We start from the raw sequence: 16,103 nt of genomic DNA, 5'->3' as shown, positions 1-16,103 counted from the left end.
ATTATGGGGGCTTCCCTGGTGGCGTAGTGGTTGAGAGTCCGCCTGCCGATGCAGGGGACACGGGTTCGTGCCCCGGTCCGGGAAGATCCCACGTGCCGTGGAGCGGCTGGACCCGTGAGCCATGGCCACTGAGCCTGCGCGTCTGGAGCCTGTGCTCCACAACGGGAGAGGCCACAACAGTGAGAGGCCCGCGTACCGCAAAAAAAAAAACAACAAAAAAATAAATTATGGTATAGTTGGAAGGACACTGGGAGAAAAGCCCGGCGGCAGAGCACCTTCCCCCAGGAAGCAGTGGCAGAAGACATGGGGGCTGCCAGCAGAGGCTTGCCTAGAGGGTGAATAGTAGAGCCCACCAGGTAGAGAAACGCATGAGCCATCCTCCAAAAATAGTGAAGGTGACCCCACTGCTGGCAGGAACACATTGCTTCTAGAAGCAGTGAGAGTGACACTGAGGTTCTCTCCCAACACACTTCTCGCTCAGGCTTGTGACTCAGCCCCCCTACTGCTCCCCTCCAATATTTCTGCATCAAAACCTTCCCTTTAAGAATCAGAGGTTCCCATTGATTAAATCCTCCCTTTCTGAGGCCACCTTATCCATGCTTCAGTAGCCATAAGTTGATGACTCCCAAATGTACATCTCTAGTCTAGACTTCTCTTCTGAACTTCAGAGTTGCACGTCCAGCTGCCTTCTTGCATCTCCACTTGGAAGTCTCAAAAGCATCACCGATTCTTCATTTCCAAGATATGACTCACGTTACATCTTCCCATATCTGGCCTTCTTCCAAGTGCTCCTTCTCTCAGAGAATGGCATCTCCATCCAACTGCACAAGCTACAAACCTAAGACATCTTCAGTACCTCTTTTTCCTGCATTTTCCCATATCCAGTCTGCCCAAATATCCCCTTCCATCTCCGCTGCTCATTCTAATACAAGTAACCACAGGTTACCACAATCTCTTAACTGGTACGTTGCAGCCAAAGTGTTTCTTTTTTTTTTTTAAACTTGAAATCTCATGTTGTCACTTGCTTAAACCCTTTAGTAACTTTCCATTGCTTTTAAAATTGAACAGAATTCCTAGCACGGCCTTTAAGGTCCTCAGACCCTGCCTACTTTCCTCCATTCTTACCTTGCACCACACACCTGCTGGCTCTTGGGCCTCTCCTACTGCAAGGTCATGCTCCCTCCTGCCATAGGCCTTTTGCTCACACACTTTTCCTTCTGTCTGTATCATTAACTTCTATTCCGTCTTTAAAGCACAACTCATAGAAGTCTTCTGCTGACCCTCTGCTTTGGTCAGCTTCCTTTTCTTCATTGCTCTGATCTCCTTTTGTTTTATATATATATATTCCTTTGAGTGTTTCCAACATTTGCTCAACATCTGTCTCCTCCACTAGGCTGTAAGCAACCTGAGTCTAGGGACTGCCTGTTTTTGCTTATCATTGTCACACAGAAATTAAATTTTGAATAAATGAACGACTGCTCGCGGCATAGCAATACACCCTTACCATCTCCCTGGAGACACAGCCCTATCTCTTGCTGCCTGGGGATGCTGCAGAAGAAGAAGCATCCACCAGCCAGGAGCTTGTGCTTTGGAGTCAGGGAGATCTGAGCCTGTTTTGGCGCTGCCATTTACCAGCTGTGGATTCTTGAGCAAGTCCCTTTATCTCTCTGAACTTAAGTTTCCCAGTCTCTACAAGAGGGTTACCACTTACCTCAAAAGGTTGTTGTTGTTGTTTTAGTCACACCCAGTACATTTAATATATATTTTTTAAAGAATCATCTTGAGGACTTCCGTGGTGGTCCAGTGGTTAAGACTCCGTGCTCCCAATGCAGAGGCCCAGGTTCAATCCCTGGTCAGGGAACTAAGATCCCACATACCACAACTAAGCCCGCGCACTACAACCAGAGAAGCCCACGCACCGCAACGAAGAGCCCTCACGCTGCCACAACAGACCCATTGCAGCCAAAATAAATAAATAAATAAATTTATTTATTAAAATAAAAAGTCATTGTGGGGACAATTAGAAACTTGGAAAATGAACAGTGTATTAGATGATTCTTTTTTTTTTTTTTTTTTTTTTGGCCACACCGCATGCATGCCGGATCTTAGTTCCTTGACCAGGGATCGAACCTGTGCCCCCTGCATTGGAAGCACGGAGTCTTAACCACTGGACCACTGGGGAAGTCCCCACAATGACTTTTTTGAATCTAGGATCCAATCAAAGTTCACCCATTGCATTTAGATGTCATACCTCTTTAGTCTCCTTTAATTTAAAGCACTTCACCTTACTTTTTAAATCTTTTGTCTGTCACGATGTTGACACTTTGGAAGAGTCCAGGCCCATTGCCTGGTAGAATGTCCTCTGTTCAGCGTTTGCTGCCTCCTGTTTAGATTCAGGTGAGACATTTTTGGTGAGAGGACCGCATCAACGAGGATGTGTACCTCCCCATACTCTCCACCTGGGGGCATACAGTACCATTTTGTCCCAGGATTGGTGATGTTAAATTCAATCACTTGGTTAAGGTGGTGTTACCTAACACAGCTGTGATGGGGGATTAAATGAAGGAATGTACCTAAGGGGTCTGGTCCATAAACCTTAGTTCTTCCGCATTCCCCTTCAGCCTTCACTTTGCGGCAGATGCACAACCTTCCTTTTTTTTTTTTTAAGATTTTTTGATGTGGATCATTTTTAAAGTCTTTATTGAATTTGTTAAAGTAATGCTTCTAGGGGCTTTCCTGGTGGCTCAGTGGTTAAGAATCCGCCTGCCAATGCAGGGGACATGGGTTTGAGCCCTGGTCTGGGGAAGATCCCACATGCTGCGGAGCAGCTAAGCCTATGCACCACAACTACTGAGCCTGTGCTCTAGAGCCCACGAGCCACAACTACTGGAGGCTGCGTGCCTAGAGCCCGTGGTCTGCAGCAAGAGAAGCCACCACAGTGAGAAGCCCGCGTACCGCAATGAAGAATAACGCCTGCTCGCTGCAATTAGAGAAAGCCCTCGTGCAGCAACGAAGACCCAACACAGCCAAACAAATAAATAAATAATAAATAAATAAATAAATTCTTAAAAAAAAAATAATGCTTCTGTTTTAGGTTTTAGTTTCTTGGCCCTGAGGCATGTGGGATCTTAGCTCCCTAACCAGGGATCAAACCCACACCCCCTGCATTGGAAGGTGAAGTCTTAACCACTGGACTGCCAGGGAAGTCCCAAGATATACAACATTCTTGACTACACTTTCTCACCACAAGTGCCTCTTGGTGGGACTGGTAGTTATCACTAATTTGAGACTACTTTTTTTAAAATTAATTAATTAATTTTTATTTATTTGGTTGTGCTGGGTCTTAGTTACAGCACGTGGGCTCCTTAGTTGTGGCATGTGAACTTTTAGTTGCGGCATGCATGTGGGACCTAGTTCCCTGACCAGGAATCAAACCTGAGCCCCCTGCATTGGGAGTGCAGAGTCTTACCCACTGTGCCACCAGGGAAGTCCCAAACTTGAGACTACTTTTTAAAAAAATATTTTATTATGAAATTTTCAGGGGACTTCCCTGGTGGTTCATTGGTTAAGACTCTGCACTCCCAATGCAGAGGGCAAGCGTTCAAAAAAAAAAAAAAAAGATAAACAAGTGTGAATAAAACACAATTAAAATTTTTATTATGAAACTTTCAAATATACACAAAAGTAGAGAGAGTAGTTTAATGAATCTCAATGTATTCATCACCCAGTTCAAAACAATTATCACTATTTTACCAGTAAGCTTTGTAATTACTTTTGAGTTTTGTCCTTTGAGCCTCTTCTTTTCTTTCCCTAATACACAGGTCTTTGAATTCTACAGGGGACATTTGGGAAAACTTTTCACTTATGAATTTTCCTTGTTCCATTGGTCCAGCTTGCAGGTAAGTACTAATGATAAATGCATGCTGTTGGAGATAATAGGCACTGGTTCAGCATGTCCAGAAGTGCTGCGGCACTTCTCAGACTGCACACCAGTGACCTGGGGGTCATGTGAAATTACAAATTCAGACTACATAGCTCTGGAATGGGGTCTGAAATTCTGCATTTCCAAACAGACTTCTAGGTAATGCCAGTGGTGCTTGTCTGAGAAAAAGCTTTGAGCAGGGAAGTGTTCTTAGAAGGTAAAACCTTGATATTTTGGATACAGACGTAAGAAACATCTGATAAGAAAGAAAGAAGCTAAGTAATGCCTGAGGTTCCTTCCAGCACTTAAATTCTTTGAGTCTTTGTTCCTAGCCTCTAGCAATTGCAGAAGTAACTAAGCACAATGACTTCACTACTACTTGTAGGAAGAAGCAAGCTTGAATTAAAGACGTGAAACCCCTGCATAAAATTGCAGTACGTTTGTTCCAGTTCCTCCTATATAATCAACAATCCTAGTGTCGGGTTCGAGGCAATGGAAGCACTGCTCAGATTGTCACACAGATTTTTCCTTACCTTTTAAAATATTTGTTTCTGTAGGCAGGCAGATGTATAGTTAAAGCACGGATGAACCAGTCTGTGGAGGTGTGACCCAAGAATTTTTAATTCTCTAAGCACTGAGGTGACAGTTCGTTATAGTCCCGAGAAATGAGAGGAGTGGTTAGAAAGTTCCAAAATATTTGCTCATGCTTTCACCTTAGATTATCATGTTGGTGTGGAATTTGGTCAATCAGCCACCACATATTAAGCATCTACTATGTGGACAAACAAGACAGAAACATCCTAGTGGTAGAGGAGACAGAAAATAAACATGCAAACAAATAACTAAGACAATTTCAGATACTGAGACATGTTCTAAAGAATTGAAACAGACCCTGCTTTTCCTTGTTTCAGGCTTTACCTCCTTTTTTTTCTTTCTCCTTTCCTTTCCTTTTTTTCCCCTTTCTGTCAGTCCTTCCCATGAACTTAATTAGCATTAGATGATTGAGAAGGCTTACAAAGATAGCTCTCAAAAGAACCCTTTCAACTGCTACCAAAATAAGACTACACCAGCAATTACAAGAAAGAGGCATGAATATCCCAATATATCCCACCCTTTTAAACTGCAGTGTTTTGCAGCAGTTACAGATAAAGAAAATTGCAGCTTGGGACAATACCATAACCATATACCCCTTTCTGCTCTTGCCTTATAAAAACTCCAATTCTGCTTCAGCTCAGGGAGTTAGCTAATTTTGAGGTGCTACCTGACACGCATCAGCTGAATATCTGAATTACTTTATTTTTTAGTTCCTTGACAGAATATAAAAGAGACCATTTTAAGGGGGAGAGACTGCTTTACTTGGGATGGTCAGGGAAAATGTCTCTGAGGAGGATTCATTTGAATCGAAAGTAAATAATAATAAGGTCAGCTTGAGATAATTTGGGGTAGAATGTTCTAAGCAGGAACCACACATACAAAGTCCAGGAAATTTGGTAGAAAGTGGAGAACATGGATGCAGGTGAGTGAATGAGGAGAGAAGGGCCACGTGGGTTGGAAACCCCTGGAGGTTTCTGTTTTGTTTGTTTTAACAGCTTTATTAAGACATAATTCAGAGAATTCCCTGGCGGTCCAGTGGTTGGGACTCCACACTTTCACTGCCAAGGGCCCAGGTTCAATCCCTGGTTAGGGAACTAGGATCCCGCAAGCTGCACGGCGAAAAAAAAAGACATAATTCATATACGATTCACCCATTTAAAGTGTACAATTCAACGTTTTTTAATATGTTCACGGAATTGTGCAACCATCACCACCATCAAGTTTAGAACATTTTCATCACCCTCAAAAGAAATCCCATAGCCATTAATATTCACTTTCCACCTTCACACCCCGCTCTCACCCCCAGCCCTAGGCAACTACTAATATATTTTCTGTCTGTATGAATATGCCTATTCTGGCCATTTCATGGAAATGGAATAATACAATATATAGTCTTCTGTGACTGACTTTTTTCACTTAGCATAATGTTTATCCATTTTTATGGATAAAACATCCATAAGGTTTATCCATGTTGTAGCATGTATCAGTACTTCATTCCTTTTTATGCAGGATAGTATTACACTGTATAAATATGCTACTTGTGTTTATCCATTCATTAGTTGATGAACATTTGGGTTGTTTCCACTTTTTGGCTATTATGAATAATGTTGCTATGGATATTCACATACAAGATTTTGTATGCAAGTGTGGGTAAAAGGTTGTATTTCTCTTGGGCACGTAACTAGGAGTGAGATTGCTATTTCATATGGTGACTCTATGTTTAACCTTTTGAGGAACTGCCGAACATTTATTATCTTTTTATTTCAGCAATCTTAGTGGGTATCTCATTGTGTTTTCTTATGTACTGTTTTTTTTTTACAGTTTTATTAAGATATAATTGACATATAGCACTGTATAATTTTTATTTATTTAAATTGAAGTATAGTTGATTTACAGTGTTGTGTTAGTTTCACGTGTACAGCAAAGTGATTCAGTTACACATATATACATTTAAATTAAAAAGAAATTAAAAATATCTTTTTATTGTTGAAGTGTAACAGTTCTTCATATATTCCAGATACAAGTTCCTTATCAGATATATGATTTGCACATATTTTCTCCCATTCTGCAGGTTGTCTTTTCACTTTCTTGATGGTGTCCTTTGAAACACAAAAGGTTTTAATTTTAATTAAGTTCAACATCTCTTTTTTCGTTAGTTGCATGTGCTTTTAATGTCATACCCTAGAAACCACTGCCTAACCAAGAGTCATGAAGACTTACTTCTATGTTTTCTTCTCAGAGTTTTATAGTCTTAGCTCTTACATAAGAGGCCTATGATAATAGATAATAGTTAATTTTTGTATATGGTGTGAGGTAGAGGTCCAACTTCATTCTCTTACATATGGATATCAAATTGTCCTAGCACCATTTGTTGAAAAAACTATTCTTTCCTGGTGGCACAGTGGTTAAGAATCCACCTGCCAGTGCAGGGGACGTGGGTTTGAGCCCTGGTCCAGGAAGATCCCACATGCCGCACAGCAACTAAGCCCATGCGCCACAACTACTGAGCCTGTGCTCTAGAGCCTGCAAGCCACAACTACTGAAGCCCGCCTAGAGCCCGTGCCCTGCAACAAGAGAAGCCACCGCGGTGAGAAGCACACGCACCACAAGCAGAGTAGCCCCTGCTCGCCGCAACTAGAGGAAGCCCACGCACAGCATCGAAGACCCAATGCAGCCAAAAATAAATAAATAAAAATAAGTACATTTATAAAAAACAAAAAGAAAAACACTATTCTTTCCTCATTGAATCGTCTTGGCACCCTTTGAAAGATAATTTGACCATTTATGCATGGATTGATTGATCTATTCCATTGATATATTTGTCTGTCTTCATACTACTACTACATTACCTTTTTTTAAAAAATAAATTTATTTGCTTATTTTTCGGCTGCGTTGGGTCTTCGACGCTGTGCATGGGCTTTCTCTAGTAGCGGTGAGCAGGGACTACTCTTTGTTGCGGTGTGTGTGCTTCTTACTGCGGTGGCTTCTCGTTGTTGTGGAGCACAGGCTCTAGGCACACGGGCTGCAGTAGTTGTGGCTCATGGACTCTAGAGCACAGGCTCAGTAGTTGTGGTGCACAGGTTTATTTGCTCCGTGGCACATGGGATCTTCCCGGACCAGGATTTGAACCCATGTCCCCTGCATTGGCAGGCGGATTCTTAACCACTGCCCCACCAAGGAAGTCCCCACACTGTCTTAATTTCTGTAGCTCTGTAGTAAATTTTGAAATCAGAACTCTGTTTTTTCCCACAGTATTTTAGTATCAGCTTGTCAGTTTCTGCAAAAAAAAGCCACCTGGGATTTTGATAGGGATTACATTGAATGTGTAGATCAGCTCGGGGAGTATTACCCTTTTAGCAGTATTAAGTCTTCTTCTCTATGAATAGGATATTTTTCCATTTATTTAGATCTTTTTATTTCTTTCAACAGTTTTTTATACTTTTCAATATACAGGTTTTACACTTCTTTTGTTAAATTTATTACTAAGTACTTTATTTTTGATGCTATTGTAAATTAAATTGTTTTTTGATTTCATTTTTGAATTGTTTGCTAGTATGTAGAAGTAGAATTGGTGTTTGTTTCTTCATCTTGTATCCTGCAACCTTGCTAAACTCCTCTATTAGTTCTAATATTTTTTTAGTGGATTCCTTAGGATTTTCTATATATAAGATAATGTTATCTGCAAATAAAGATCATTTTACTTCTTCCTTTTCGATCTGTATGCCATTTCTTTCTTGCTCAATTGCCCTGGATAGAATCTCCAATATATTATTGAATAAAAGGGTGAGAATGGACATCCTTGTCTTGTTCCTGGTCTTGTGGGGGGAAGTATTCATTTCTTCACCATTATGATATTAGCTGTGAGTTTTTTATAGATGTCCTTTGTTTCAGTTTAAGGAAGTTCCCTTCTATTCTTAGGTTACTGAGTATTTTTAATCATGAAACGTTTTTGGATTTTTGTCAAATGCTTTTTTTTTTTCTTGCACCTATTGAGATGATCAAATGGTTTTTGTCCTTTATTCTATTAATGTGGTGCATTAAATTAATTGATTTTCCAATGTAAAATCAACCTTGCATTCCTAGGATAATTCCCACTTAGCTATGGTGTATAATTCTCTTTATATACTACTGCATTCAGTTGACTAGTATTTGTTGAGGCTTTTGCAACCATATTCATAAGAGATATTGGTATGTAGGTTTTTTTGGTAACATGTCTTTCTGGTTTTTGTATCAGAGTAAACTGGCTTCATAGAACAAATTGAGAAGTGTTTCCTCCTCTCCTATATTTTGGAAGAGTTTGAGAGGATTCATATTAATTCTTTAAATGTTTCATGAAATTCACCAGTAAAGTCATCTGGGCTTGGGATTTTCTTTGGGGGAAGTTTTAAATTACTAATCCAATCTCTTTACTAGTTATAGGCCTTTCCAGACTCTCTGTTTCTTCTTTAGTTGATTCTGGTAGTTTGTGTCTTCCTAGGACTTTGTCCATTTCATTTGTTATATAATTTGTTGGCATATGTTTCTTCATGGTATTCTCTTATAATTCTTTTTTTTCCTGTAAGTTTAGTAGTAATGTCCCCTCTTTCATTTCTGATTTTAGTGATTTTAGTCTTCTCTCTTCTTGGTCAGTCTAGCTAAAAGTTTGTCAGTTTTGTTGATCTTTTCAAAGAATGAAATTAGGTTTTATTTTTTCTTTTCTTTTTTTTCCCCTCCTGTTCTCTATTTCGATAATTTCCACTCTAATTTTTATTGTTTTCTTCTTTCTGCTTGCTCTGGGTTTTGTTTGCTTTTTTCCCCCCCTGTTACTTAAGGTGGAAATTTAGTTTATTGATTTGAGATCTTTCTTTCTTTTTTTTTTTTTTTAACATTGGCATTTATAGCTAAAAATTTCCCTCTGAGCACTGTTTTAGCTCCATCCTATAAGTTTTGGTAGTTTGTGTCTTCATTTTTATTTATTTATTTATTTTTTAAACATTTTATAACTCTCTTATTGATATTCTCTGTTGGATGAGATGTTGTCAACATACCTTCCTTTAATTCCTTAAATATGGTGTCCTTTAGTTCTTTGAACATATTTACAATAGGGGCTTTGAAGTTTTTGTTAAGTTCAACATCTAGGCCCCCACCAAAGCAGTTTCTGTTGCCTGCTTTTTTTTTTTCTTCTTGTCATGGGTCACATTTTCCTGTTTCTTTGCATGTCTCATAATTTTTTTGTTGAAAATGGAACATTGCTACAATAATATGTTGTAGCAACTCTAGATTTCGATCCCTCTCTCACCTGGGGCTTGTTTTCTTATTTATTTCTTCAGTGACTTGCCTGGACTAGTTCACAGAAATCTATCAATATTTTCTCCACAGTGCGTAGTCTCTGATGTTGCTCCTCAAAGAGTGAAGCTTTGACTATGTGCACAGTCTTCTGACCACCAGGGATTATTGTAGTTTTAGCAGTGCTCTCTTTCCCTGGTCTCCCTGTTAAGCTGCTAGGTGATCTGACTTTACTGTAACACTCACAGCCTCTAGCCTCCAGTAATTGCTAGCTGACTGCTCTGTTGTTTTTGGCAAAGTCTGGGGCATAAATTGTTCCACAGTGTGATCCAGCTAAAGTCAGACCCCTTTGTGGGGGCAGCCTTTGAGGCTTGCTCTGAGCTCAGAAAGGCCCTTCTTATCTGTCTCTTTCCCTGGTTTACTCTCTTAAACTTCTAGCTGGGCTACTATTTTGTTTGTTGCTGCTAGTTTAATGGACCTAAGAGCCTCCTCTTAACTGTTTACCATGAAAATCTCCATTGTTTTTGACAATACCCTTATGCATGAACTTCCCCACATTGTCTTCCCAATAAAGTATGTCCTCTTTGGGAGAGCTGCTGAGCTCTCTGTTCTTTTTTTTTTTTTTTTTTTAAATTTATTTTTGGCTGCGTTGGGTCTTCGTTGCTGCGTGTGGGCTTTTCTCTAGTTGTGGCGAGTGGGGGCTACTCTTCGTTGTGGTGCTCAGGCTTCTCATTGCAGTGGCTTCTCTTGTTGTGGAGCACGGGTTCTAGGCACGCGGACTCAGTAGTTGTGGCTCGCGGCCTCTAGAGTGCAGGCTCAGCAGTTGTGGCACATGGGCTTAGTTGCTCCGTGGCATGTGGGATCTTCCCGGACCAGGGATTGAACCCGTGTCCCCTGCATTGGCAGGCGGATTCTTAACCACTGCGCCACCAGAGAAGTGTCTGAGCTCTCTGTTCTTATGGCCTCCCTCTCCCCCACCTTCCAACAGAATGCCTGTACTACTGCATTAGAGTAGGGCATGGGCAGGGACTGTTGTCCACTTCTTCTGAAGTGATAAACCTGGGTTGCTCCACGAGTGGGGCGTTGGATGTGGATGGCAGCCCCTAGTCTTTTGGGCTTGCCCTCCTGGCATGGAATCTATGAGTGAGCTGGGGTGGGGGCAATTGGGACCCAATATTCTCAGCTTTCTGTGCCTAGGTAAAACTTCCACCCTATGAGTGGGACCTGGGATTTGGAAGGGAGTCCCAGTCCAGGCCCCTGCCAGAAAAAGGGATGACATGCTGGCCACTTGCCCTTCCTTGGGTGAAACCATACTCCTAGACTAGGAGCTGAAGGGAAAGGGAGTCCTGTCTTCTTTGACCTCCCTGCTTGAAGTAGAACTTATGTCACAGTGAGCTGGGAGGAGACAGAATCAGACAGTGGCTCAAATACCATAGACTCTTACTGTTCTTATCAAGATTTACTAAGCTTTCTTGAATAAATGTTTCTCCACCTTCTGTATACTCTTAGGACAATATCCAGAGATTTTAAATGGTTGGTTTTTTAAAAAATAATTTTCACTAGTTAAATGTTTCAGTGGGGAGATGAGCTTCTCACGCTGCCATTCCAGAAGTGTGGTCACCTTAGGCGTTTTATTTCCCCATCATGTTTTAGTATGAAAAGTTCTAAACAGCAAAGTTGGAGGAATTTCACAGTGAATACCCATATTCTCCTTACTAAGATTCTACCATTAACATTTTGTTATAATTGTTGTATCATATCTGTCCATTTATCTATCATTCACTCTGATGTATTTTTGGATGCAATGCAAAGTAAGTTGCTGACATCAGTAACTTCTAAATTCTCTCACATGTGTATCATTAACTAGAATTCAATATTTGTTTGCAGGTTTTTTTTCTTTTGAGGTAACTTTTGCATACAATGAAGTACATAAATCTTAAGTGTGCAGTCATTGAGTTTTGATAGATTCACGCACCTGTGCAACCCAAACTCCTGTCAGGATATGAAACATTTCTATCACCCAACAAAGTTCCCTCATATCTCTTCCCCGTCAATCACCATGACCTCCCCGCCCTCAGAGGCAACCACTGTTATTATTTTTTTCTACCGTATATTAGTTTTTTCCTGGTCTACAACTGTACATATTAAGAAATCATATAGTATGAACTCTTTCATGTAGAACTTCTTTCACTTAGCCTAATGCTTTTGCGAGGCATCCATGTTGCATGTATCAACTATTAATATTATTACTGAATAGTATTGCATGATATGAGTTTACCAACTTATTTATCCATTCTCCTTTTTACAGTCACCTGGGCTATAATTTACTGGAGGACTTTAGGCGGAGAATTGGCATCTAATTTACCCTTTAGATAGGTCATTCTGGTTAGTAAATGGGAGGTGAACTATGAGAGCAGGGCAAGAAGAGGCCTGTTAGGAGGTTCTGGCAGCAGTTCAGGTGAGATTTGAAGTTGGTTTGGATGAACATTGTAGCAGTGCAGATGTTGAGTGGAGATTGTCTGATTCAAGCTAACAGGACTTGCTGATGGACAGGATTGTGGAAAGTGAAAGAAAAGAAATAATCAAAGGTGACTCTATTCCCCCAAGACATTCATTAAACAAAATTTTGCCATTATGAGGGTGGAGAGGCAATAAAAAAAAACAAGCCATAAATTTTCTGCTTGGAGATTTGGCTAAGAAACAGTTGCAAGGCAATCACTAAGCAAATATTTGCCAATTGCATCCAGAAGGCAATTGGTTAGTTCATACACCTTGTGAACACATGCAGCTCTTTAGACAACCAGCATAATTTGCAGCTTCTCTTGCTATGATAATATGTATCACTATACATATATATATATATTTTTTGCGGTACGCGGGCCTTTCACTGTTGTGCCCTCTCCCATTGCGGAGCACAGGCTCCGGACGCGCAGGCTCAGCGGCCATGGCTCACGGGCCCAGCCGCTCCGCGGCATGTGGGATCTTCCCTGACTGGGGCACGAACCTGTGTCCCCTGCATCGGCAGGCGGACTCTCAACCACTGCGCCACCAGGGAAGCCCTTGTATCACTATTAGAAATACAATTCAACTTAATTTTTGAATCTCTGCTTTATCCACCCTCCCACCTGCCACCCCACTTGACCTAGCACTTCAGAGCTGTTGGCTTTAAGATTCAACTTCCCTTATTTCACTCAGACAGGAAACTCTTAAATGTTGGTTATTTCTTATCTGAATCTTTAAATATGTCACTGTGTTTCTGTGATTGGCCTTTTAAAAAGTATTACATAAAGACTGATCCCTTTACATAAAATGAGGCTGAGATCAAGCTTTCGTTTATTAAACAAATATTTATTGTGTGCCTACTAGATGCTAGGAACTGTGCTAGGCATTGGTTATACCACGGTGAGTAAGATAAGACTCTGCTCTCAAAGAGCTCAAAGAACACATAAATTGGGCAGTTTTTTTTTTAACATCTTTATTGGAGTATAATTGCTTTACAATGGTGTGTTAATTTCTGCTTTATAACAAAGTGAATCAGTTATACATATATTCCCATATCTCTTCCTTCTTGCGTCTCCCTCCCTCCCACCCTCCCTATCCCACCTCTCTAGGTGGTCACAAGGCACCGAGCTGATCTCCCTGTGCTATGCAGCTGCTTAAATTGGGCAGTTTTATTACAGTGTGATAAATACTATAATAGAAAGCATGTAAAAGTGGCATTCAAGGGCTTCCCTGGTGGCGCAGTGGTTGAGAGTCCGCCTGCCGATGCAGGGGACGCGGGTTCGTGCCCCGGTCCGGGAAGATCCCACATGCCGCGGAGCGGCTGGGCCCGTGAGCCATGGCCGCTGAGCCTGCGCGCCCGGAGCCTGTAGCTCCACAACGGGAGAGGCCACAGCAGTGAGAGGCCCGCGTAACGCAAAAAAAAAAAAAAGTGGCATTCAACAGAGGCTTAAGGATCAAGCCAGGAAAAACTTCCAGAGGGTATGTTTTAGTTGAGAACTGAGGGATCAAAAAAATGAGCCAGAGAAGTTGGAGGTGGGACAGAACAGGGTATTCCAGGTGGGAGAAGCAGCATGATCTAAGATCCAGACATGGTACATTGGTAGAACTTCACATTTGAGATGGGGGAAGTGGAGTCTAAGAGGGAGTTATTAGAGAAGGATGCAAGGGACAGATCTTGAAAGGCTTTCTAAACCTGAAAGTCCTTGTGGAGAGGGGGAAAGGGTTGCAGGTGGGTGTTGAAGTGATCATAAATTGATGGGGGTGATTATAACTGCCTGTGAACTAAGCTGCCCTCATGTGATTTTCTCCATTCAGAATTCGCCTGCTTGGGCTTGGGAGAAGGCGAGGAGAAGGCAGAGTGCTGGGAACGTCCAGGGTTATGAGTGCTGAAGATAATTCAGCATTTCTCCAACTGCTCTTTCTCTAAACATTCTACTGACAGATGTTAACAGGATGAAAACATCCTTGGTCAAAGAAGTTTGGGAGAACTGCTATATACTCTAATCCCTTCTTAATATACACATAAACATATCTGAAGTTCTGAGGGTCTCACATTTGAAAACCCAGTTAAATTTAGTGTAGTCAACTTTTTAAAGCTTATTTGCATCTAGAATGGCCTGTGTGTGTGTGTGTGTGTGTGTGTGTGTGTGTTGCATCTGCTAAGGTCTCATAGTTTGGTTCATGATGGATCAGATAATCATTCACCTTACCACTACATAAAATAATAGGAGCCTTTATTTCTTTTCATTCAGCATGTTTAAATTATAGGCAGTTAGTCATTTAAGTCCACATTGATTTAGGGTAGAGCAATGGCTAACTTTTTCTGAAACGTACCTCATTCTTTATGAACCTATTTTACGTTCCTATTCCATTTGTTACCAACTCTTGTCATAAATTTAAAAAACAAACAAAGCATAAACTAGCTTCCTTATTTTTCATCCAGGATCATAAGAAGCCAGTGTGAAAATTGGCAAGGAAAGCTGGACCATGCCAAATGGTTAGGATTAGGGCTGGCGGGGAGGACAGCTGTCAAGAATTACTTGTATTATTATTTTACTAATAATAATAACCAGCGTTTTCACGGTCTTTACAGTTTACAGATTACACTTATATGTGTTATTTTACATAATCACATTCAATTACTGATGAGCAGGGTACAGCTATCATTGGTGAGAGCAAGGAACATAATTTGGGGAGATGACAAATGAAAAGACATGTTGAGGAAAAGAAAGATAGGAGCTGGATGGGAAAGGAGTTTAAAAAATACTGGGGACAGTAGTCTAAAGCATGCATTCCCAATGGAGGTGAAAATTACCAAGGGGGTGAAAAGCAGTTTTGGGGAGGCCAAAAAAGAAAGAGTAGATATTATGGTGGTTTGTGACCCTCCAAAGGGCCACCATACAAAAACAGACATGCAGTGTATTTACGGTATTAACATTTCATGGCAGAGGTGCAATTAGGGAAAAAATGTCTAAAAAAGCTTGTTGAGGGTGAGGGGGTGATAATAAAAAAAAGGTTGAGGAACTGTGATGTAAACTCTGTGGTGCCCATGGAACTTTTTGACGTTTGTCAGTGATTCTTCTGTTCTCAGACCTGTTAGACAACTCATTTGTCTAGCACAGTGTCTGCTCATGGCTTCATTTGTCTGCCCATCTTCCCCAAGGCCCTAAATGACCATGTTTTGCCCCTTTAAACTCTTCTCTTCAAGCTACAGCTAACTGAATTAGGGTGGATGCAAGCAAAGACCGGTTAAGGCATAGATTGGCCAGTGAGTGACCGGGAAGCCTGGCTGCACTCACTTCCTCTCATCAGACTTCCATGGTGCTGTATTGGTATAATGTCTCCTCCACTTCTCCCTTTCAGATGACTGGAGTGGGTATCAAAAGAGCCCAGGTTATGACATCTCCCCAGTCAAGACGCTTTCAATCTCATTTGAGTGAGATTGAATGTAATTGAATGAAGATGGAAGAGAAATTTATTTGAATCATTAGCTCTTTGTCCTTTATATACTAATCATATATTAGTTAAGGGAGGGCTTTTCTGTACATTGTAGGTTTAGCAGCACTCTAGGCCCCTCCCCAGTAGATTCCAGAAACACCTCCCTCCCAAAGTGTGACAACCAAAAATGTCTCTAGGCGTTGCCAAATGTCCACTGGGGGGCAAAGTCACCTCTGGTTGAGAACTACAGATATTGAGAAACTAGAATATCAGAAAATTATCAATCTCCTAATGGTATCATTATGATCAGAAATGCCATAAAGGGTTTGTGATCTGCTGTTAAACATCATCTTAATAAGGATGTTACCAGAAATTATGGAAG

The 16,103-nt window shown here is 41.0% G+C and overlaps 1 pseudogene across 1 annotated transcript in view; it reads left to right on the top strand.

Annotated features, from left to right (window-relative positions):
- The window catches only part of LOC309977132 (large ribosomal subunit protein eL31-like), a 59,099-nt pseudogene that overhangs the window by 5,368 nt on the left and 37,628 nt on the right, over positions 1-16,103 (top strand). Inside the window, exon 2 of the transcript XR_014327212.1 lies at positions 3,822-3,899. The product of XR_014327212.1 is annotated as a large ribosomal subunit protein eL31-like (transcript). The remainder of the gene's footprint in view (positions 1-3,821; positions 3,900-16,103) is intronic.

This window comes from Leucopleurus acutus (assembly GCF_964270905.1).
Source record: "Leucopleurus acutus genome assembly, chromosome: 20".
Classification (NCBI taxonomy): Eukaryota; Metazoa; Chordata; class Mammalia; order Artiodactyla; family Delphinidae; genus Leucopleurus; species Leucopleurus acutus.
The sequence above is the reverse complement of the archived record's forward strand: the minus strand, read 5'-3'. Positions and strand labels throughout refer to the sequence as shown.